Genomic DNA, 8,800 nt, shown 5'->3' with positions numbered 1-8,800 from the left:
GTTTGTAAGCTTCTGAGCAGTGCCAAAGTCTGCTCTTCAATTTTTTCCCCTTAGATCTGCTAGTTCTCTCCTCTCCTGCACTTTTACTAGCTTATTAGTCTAGCACTTTACCAGACTTCTTGGAGCAATTATTGTAGCACACAAAAGTTCTACCAGCATTAAACGTTCTACAAGGAAACAGCTCCAGTATTTATTAATGCCCACCCCTCCAGGCATGTCTAAAGGTCAGTTCCCTGTGCTTTCTCCTATTAACCTAGTGAACTTAGGCATCCTGAGGCAATGTAGCTACTGCCTCATGTACACTGACAACCCTCTCCTCTTACCTTCCAACACTCAGACTTGTAAGAGATGCACTTATATATTCAACTTGGAAGCCACGCACTCTCCAGCCAAGACGAGAATAGCTGGTTAAGAGGAGAAGGTCAAAACTTGCACCACACCATATGGAACACATAGCCCTCCAGAACACACACCAGCACTGCCTACACATAAAAACACAAACCACACACCCACCTTCATGGAGGCTCTCAATAAAAATTTACACAAACAGCAGAGACCTCCAAGGCAGAAATGCACCCAACCACCACAACACAACACTAGTGATGAGACACATAACTCTCCTAAACAGTGTCCCACTCAACCAAAGCCCCTAAGGCAAAAGAACATGCCCAACACACTAGTCCTAGGTGACTCGATAGTGAGGCACACTGATGTCTGGCTCACTAGGTTGAATTAGGAGAAAGTAACAGTCAGCTGCCTGTCAGGTGCCAGGATCTACCACATAACGCATGGACTCGGGTGCCTCAACAAGAGGTACAAATATGACTCTGTCATTGTACACATGGGTGTGAATGACCTGAGACACACCTCCCTGGATTACATGAAAAGAGACATGGAGGAGCTCTCTGATTATGTAGCCCAGGCAGGTATGACCCTAGCCCTGAGCAACATCCTACTATCACCCAGAATGATATCACAGTGCAAGCAGAAAATTATTGATTTCAACAATTGGCTAAGTTTCTGGTGTCTTTCTAAGGAGATCCAGTATCTGTCTCCCTGTGATGAGATGACTGACAGACCTCAATGCTTTGTCAGGGATGGCCTGCATCTGTCACCCATGGGCTTCCAGATACTGGACAAGGCTCTTGCCACCCCATAGTGCCTTTTTTAGGTGGTGTTCCAAAGGCCAAATTACCACAGTAACAGCTACAAACAAATGCAATCTGAAGGTCATGCTGCTCAATGCTAGAAGTCTAAATCGCAAAACGCACTCCCTCGAAGCACATCTTAAATAGAGAACATTGACATTTTTGCTGTAACAGAGACCTGGTTCAAGGCAGCAGAAAGCACCCCTGCACTACCATAAATCATTCCACACATTTCAGCCCCAGAACTTGGACTGAAGTTCCAAAGGCAGTGGTGTTTCCATATTCATAAAGGATGCGCACACCTCCAGACTGGTAGCCCAACATAACGCATTAGAAATGCTTCAGGTGCAGCTAACATTGGGTAAAATGGTGATTCAGGTCAAAGCATGCTATAGGTCCCCAACCATGTCTCAAGACTCACACTCCACGTTCCTAAACACCCTGTAGAATATTAAGGTCCAACCTAACACTCTCATACTGGGTGACTTCAACTATCCCTCCATTAACTGGGAAAACTACTCATGTACCAATACATTTGCCCAATGTTTCCTGGAATTCATTAATTCCAATGCCCTGGACCAGCTCATTCTTACCCCCACTAGTGGTAGCAACATCCTTGACCTGGTGATTACAAACATGAGTGACTGTTGCTCTACACCAATAGTCAACTCCTCCCTGGTTAGATCCGACCACAAACTAATCACCTTGGAAATCCACATCCCTCCTACACCCCACACCCCCTCGCAAAGGTAACCACCATAAAAAATTTCTCCAAAGCTAACTTTGGGCTCCTAATAACAGAGGTGGCTAACTTCACGGCACCCATGCAAATGGAGAATATTTGCATAACTGCTGAATCATACACCAATGCACTGTACGAACATGTACACAAATGCATGGATCTCACCATACCCAAAAGAACCAAGACGTTCTCCTCCAAAAAAGGAAGCCAATCTGGTGGTCCCCTGCCATAAACAAACTATACAACAGAAGGAGGAAACTTGATGTGAAATAAACTGAAGTCCCAAGACTGGAAAAACTCACTTATCAGCCTCAACAAAAAGTTGATATCCCTCATCAAATCCCCTAAAGCTAGCTATGAAAACAGAATTGCAGCAGATAGTAAAGACAACCACAAGGCCTTCTATAGTTATGTAAAGAATCTCCAAGGCAATACCCAGATTTTCTCTGAGCTACTGCACAATGGTACCTTCCATACCAAGCAAACAGATATTGCCAATATACTGGCCAACAGATTCAGTGCCAACTATACCCCTCCTCCCAAAAGACTAATCACAATACCAGTAGATTGCCAGACAACCAGTATTACTGCTGCACAGGTTAAAACAGCACTGTCCAAGGCCAAGAATACAGCTTCTATTGGACCTGACAATATCCCTGGCTGTGTTCTGCATGAACTACAGAGTGAACTGGCACCTCATCCGTGTGCCCTGTTCAATCACAGCCTCACCTCAGGTTTTGTCCCTACCAAATGGCACACTGCTACAGTCATCCCTCTCCACAAAGAATGAGCGACTACAGACCCTGGGAACTATCGCCCCATTAGACTGACGAGCCTGATATGCAAAGCTATAGAACGCATCATCATGGACCTAATAAACAAGGATATAGGGAATCTCCAAACTCTGGATCCCACACAGTTTGGTTTTGTGAAGGGTAGATCATGCCTGCTCAACTTAGTCGACTTCTTTGAGTCAGTCACCAGAGCTGTGGATGAAGACAAGGTGGTTCATACAGCCTACCTTGATCTGGCCAAGGCGTTTGATACCATTCCCTACTCAGGAATCATAGATAAACTCATTAAGCTAGGCATCAACCCCTATATCACTAGATGGGTTGAAAACTGGCTCACAGATAGAACCCACAGTGTGAAAGTAGCTGACTCCAAATCAGACTGCTGACTAGTCATTAGTGGAGTCCCACAAGGTTCAGTCCTGGGTCTTCTCCTGTTTGGTATCTACTTCTCTAAAGTCCAGGGCAACACAAAGGGACTTTGGCTGACCAAGTTCACAGACGATTGCAAGTTGGGAGCTATTATTAACTCCCCAAATTATGTTGTCATCCTACAGAAAGACCTCACTAAGACTAACGACTGGTGTCAGAACCATGGCCTTAAGCTCAATACCAAAAAATGTGTAGTCATCCCCTTTGGGGAAAAACCCAGTTCCCATGGATTACCGCATTGATGGCAGTCCAATGAACACACAAGATGTTATAAGCTATCTGGGAACACAGGTTGACAGCAACTTCTCTTTTGACCACCACATTGCCACTGTGGTTAGAAAGTCCTTCTACGTGGCACATCTCATTACTAAGGATTTTGCATCCAGGAAGAAAGTGGTCATTGTCTCCCTCTACTCTTCCCTCATTAGGCCAATCATTGAGTACAATGCCCTATTTCTCATGTATCGTACTAGACACCTGCAACAACTGGAGAGGGCACAAAAGTACCTCACAGTGAGTATCCTATGCCTTAAACACTTGTCCCATATGGACAGAATCCAAAAACTCCATATATTCTCTGTCTCATATCACCTACTTACAGGCGATCTCTGCTTGGTTTACAAAGTCATGTCTGACCCAGCTCTGTTAGAATTGCTACATCTAAATAAATCACAATTCCTCCACACCACATGCTCCAGAGACCTCAACCTCATTACCACAATCAACAGAACATGCTGGAGGGACAGATTCATAACCCAGAGACTGCCCATGCTATGGAATAAGCTTCCCATACATGTCAAACAGAGCATCTCACTGGCCCTCTTCAAGGGAAATCTTGATGAGTGGATGGGAAATAGAAAATTCACCCCGGGGAGCACTCCAGTGTCTCTATTCGACAGATGCACCAGGAACTAAGGTCGGGTGGCATGATGCCAAGGTAATCCTATGGGCTAGGCTTGTAAAGTTGCCAGGGCCATTAGTCTAGTACACACCTATGAACCTATGAACCTATGAAAGCAAATAGTAAAGCGGTCCTAAAATTAGTTGATTATCATTTTCTGGAGTCAAGCCAAAAGTCTAGCAAATCTTTACCTAAGCATATAAATAATACTGTGTTGATGCATTACATATAATAAACCATGGAGCCTGATTGACAGCTACAAAAAAAAAAAAAAAGAGAGAGAGACAGTATAAAATGAGAATTACAAAAGAACATATTAAGGAAATTACAGTCATCATGATCAGCACAGCCATCTTACTGCCAGTTATATCCTAGAAGGCCTTGAATAACAGATAGGTAAGATACATATTGAAAAAGGAACAAGGCCCAGTTCCCTTCAATAGGCAACAATAGTTGTACAGAACCACTTTTTCTTTACAGGAGTATGAAAAAAATATAAATAAGGTCCCAGACAAAGTCCTCCTTCACACTTCATTTTCCTGAAATGTCAACAGCAGATTCCACAGGTTTAATTATAAAATATGAGGTAGGAGTCTCTGTCACTGGCTACGAACTGGTGTCCTGTGACTGTATTTTGTTCAGCTAAGTTCCTCTAAGTGTGCATAGAAGGTGCCGGTGACCTGAGATGGTCAACATTAGAATAAGCTAGACTGCATACACAGCTGGCATACCCCCAAAAAGGAAATCATAGGAAGATGACATTTGCAGGTATCAAGTCTTCATGAATCAAAATATCACAACTAAACTATAAAAGCTAAAATAAAGTAAAAGTACACTGTTGCAAAACAAAATATCTCAAAATCTCATAAATTAGCATTTTGCAGGAGGCTGAATTCCTCAAAATTCATAATTTCTAAATATACCATCACAATGTTCATCCAAACTTAGACAAAAATGGCAAGCAAGAAGAAAAATAATCATTTCTGTTTACTCTGAGTCACACATACTCAAAAAAAAAAAAAACTGGAAAACAGCTTGTAGTGCAAGACAGTAGCCAATGCATCAAAACCTTAAAAATTCAATACTTTGATTAAACATGCATGACTCTTGAAGTGCTGACAAAGTATGACACAATAAACTGCAGTGCTTCTATGCACCTCTGTCATACTTGGTTTGAGACCTGGAAATAAGCACTATCTGTAATGACAGAGAAGAAGCATCTGTCTCTAGCTAAGCTGTTGCAATGTCTTCAAAAACATTATGATGGCTGACAAACGTAGCAACTAGAACATATAGCCTCTCACTGCTCAGAGAACATCGAGTTCATGTCACTAAAAGGCAGAACCTTCTGCTTGCCTAGGGAATTCAACGGAGTGAGCATAACAGCTGTTTAATTCCCCCTAATGTGGCATTGAACAATCTGTATCTGTCAATAAATGACCTCCAGAATAAGAAATCTTGAGTTTGTCCATATAATTGCAGGTGATTTCAGTCAAGCTGACTAGAAATCCTTATGACCCCATTATCATCAACATGTGAACTTTGCAACAAGAGGGATGAATACTCCGGATAAGGTGTACACAAATGTAAAACTGGCCTACTGAACAGTACCTTATCCACATCTGATCATCTCTGACCATCTGGCCATCATGCTGCCTCCTGCATACACACCACTGCTGAAAAGAGGCAAACCTACAACCAAGCAAGTAAGGATATGGCTTGAGGAAGCAGTCTTGGCACTACAGGACTGCTTTGAGTGTACAAACTGGTCAGTGTTTAGAGAGGCAGCTGTGAGGAACCACCATATTGACCTGGAGGAGTATATGGAATCTGTAATGGCCTATATTTCAAAATGTGTTGATGATGTAACAGTCATCAAATGTATCACCTTACGCACTAATCAGAAACCTTAGCTATCTGGTGAAGTATATGAGCTCCTAAAGGCATGAAATAATGCATTTAAATCAAAAGACAAGGATGCCCTAAGAGTGGCCAGATCAAATCTAAGTAGCGGTAAAAAGGAAGCTAAGAAGATCTACAGACGTAAAATTCAGGGAAACTTCTTTGACCAAAGGGACTCAAGATTCAAGCCATAACCAACTACAGGCCTGCATCCTCCCCATATGATGACAACAGAAAATTTCTGAACAAACTAAAAACCGACTTCAGCAGATTTGATATGGACAACAACACTGTGCCAAATAATCTCCCTGTCTGACAGGGGGAGGAGGTGCTATGTTTAAGAACATCTGATGTTCTGAAGACCCTGAGGTTAGTAAACACAAGAAAAGCATCTGGTCATGATAATATTATGGGAAGGGTTCTAAGATACTGTGCTACTCAACTATCCACTGTACTAACAGATATATTCAACACATCCCTGCAACTAGCCATTGTAAACAGTTGCTTCAAAAATACGACAATCATTCCCTTACCCAAACAATCCCAACCAACAAGTCTAAATGATTACTGGCCAATTGCTCTTACATCAACAGTAATGGAGTGTTTTGAGCGGTTGATCAAGAACCATATCTCTTCAAGCTGACCTGTAACACTGGATACATTACAGTTTGCTTATAGATCTAACTGCCGCATGGCAGATGCAATAGCTATAGCACTTCATGAATCTTTGGCACATCACAGAACAAGAATTGCTATGTCAGATTGCTGTTCATTGATTCTAGTTCTGCCTTTAACACTGTCATCCCCCAGAATCTGATATCAAAGCTGATCTAGCTGGGCATCTACAGCCCCCTATGTAACTGGATACTAGACTCTCTAATCAACAGACCCCAAAAAGTGCATGTAGGAAATAGTTCAATCAATATTAAATTGAGCATGGGTGTCCCTCAGGGCTGCATCCCGGTTCCCCTGCTGTTCACCTTGTTGACACACGACTGCATGATAAGCATGAATCCAACAATGTTATCAAGTTTGCTGATGATACCACTGTCATAGGCCTTGTCAGAAATGGTGAGGAAACAGCCTACAGGGATGAAGTGGAGCATCTGATAGGCTGGTGCAACATCAGCAATCTGGCCTTAAATGTAAGCAAGACCAAAGAATTAATAGTGAACTTCAGGAGGACTCAGGAGATACAGCAACATCTGTAAATTAAGGGGGTGGCAGTGGAAAGAGTCAAAAACACCAAATTCCTGAGGGTGCATATCTCAGATGACTTATCCTGGTCAACTCAAATTAGACACACAGTGAAGAAGATGCAACAATGTCTGCACTTTCCATGGAAACTAAGGAAGGCAAACCTGTCTCAGTCCATCCTCAAAGCCTTCTACAGGAGGACCATCAAGAACATCCTCTCAAATAACATCATAGTTTGGTATGGTAACTGCAAAGCATCTGACCACAAGGCTCTCCTGAGGGTAGTAAGGACTGTGTAAAAAGTCATTGGTTCCTCGCTCCCATCCATGGATGATCTGCACAAGACTCGGTGTGTGGGAATGAGCCATGATAATAATCAGTGATCTTACTCACCCTTCCCATGGTATGTACTTCCACCTTTCCTTGGGCAGGCAGTATCGCAGCTGACACTAAAAAACATCTAAACTGAACAGGAGCTTCTTCCATGTATCCATAAGGCTGCTGAAATTGAATGCCAGGCATGACAGTAAATAATTAGACCAATATGCCACTTGCTATGAAGTATCAGCTATAGTAATTACTCTGGCAAATTGCTTTAATAACTGGTACAGCAAGCTTGATTTCTTATGCTATTACTTCCTGAATGTCCAATAGTCAGGAGTGAGTCACCACTCCATACATGTGCATATGAACATCACAATATATCATACTACAACTGATGAAGTGCAATATTCTAACCAATCACAAAGTGAAGTCATAGTCTTGCAATACCTATAATACTGTCTAATGTCTTCCTGTCCAATTGTGGTAATTTATTGTGTTTTTAATATTTAATTATTGCTGTATGTGCATTAGTCTTACTGTCATTCAAACTATGTGTTCATCGTTATATCTTGCACAGGGACCAAAGCAATGTGATTTCTTTCAGCTTGCACCGCTGTGTATATTTGATCGACAATAAAGTTTACTTGACTTACTTTGACTTTGACTTCAACAATAATATGTTTAATGCTTCCATGTGACATGAATATGTTTAATGAAATATAGTATAATGTCAGGAATAACCTATTGCATTTGAAGGTAAAAAAAAACTGACCAGGAAATAACTCCCTCCCCTTTCTGTAGTTGTCTTTAGAGTTTTGAAAAAAAAATGACCAAAAGCAACTACTGAAGGAAGAAGGTATAAAATGTTGGTAATAAGATAACTGTGAGACCATATGTTTTTTGCCATCCAAATTTATCAGGGTTACAGGCCCTGATGGATGAAATTGTATTGCAAAAGACAGGTAAGAAATGCTCTGCAGGGAAAGCACAGGGTTCTTTTAGGGATGGAGTACTTTGGCTTATGGCTATCCATAAGTATGATTAGCTTGTCAGCTTTCTCTGCCAAACATTCCACTTATGGTGTGCTGATGATGCCATAAGAATGCTGAAACATGCATGTCTACAGCTAGTGGGGTTTGGTTTTATTGGCCTGAATTTGTCCATTAACAGACTTAAAAAGAAAAAAAGTTATGGACATTCAGAATTGCCATATAACTGAAACATCCGATGTCCTTAAAGGGTCATTTGCATATAGCTCATGTTGCCTCTGACACAAGATGTTTTAAGGAATCACACAGTGAAAAGTCTAGCCTTGCTAGAATTTTCTTTTGGTTTTTACTGATTGGTTTTTCTGTGTGACCTT

The sequence above is a fragment of the Protopterus annectens genome, chromosome 7.part0 (genome assembly GCF_019279795.1).
Source record: "Protopterus annectens isolate FY-2018-M chromosome 7.part0, PAN1.0, whole genome shotgun sequence".
NCBI classification, from domain to species: domain Eukaryota; kingdom Metazoa; phylum Chordata; order Ceratodontiformes; family Protopteridae; genus Protopterus; species Protopterus annectens.
This window is presented reverse-complemented; position numbering follows the sequence as displayed.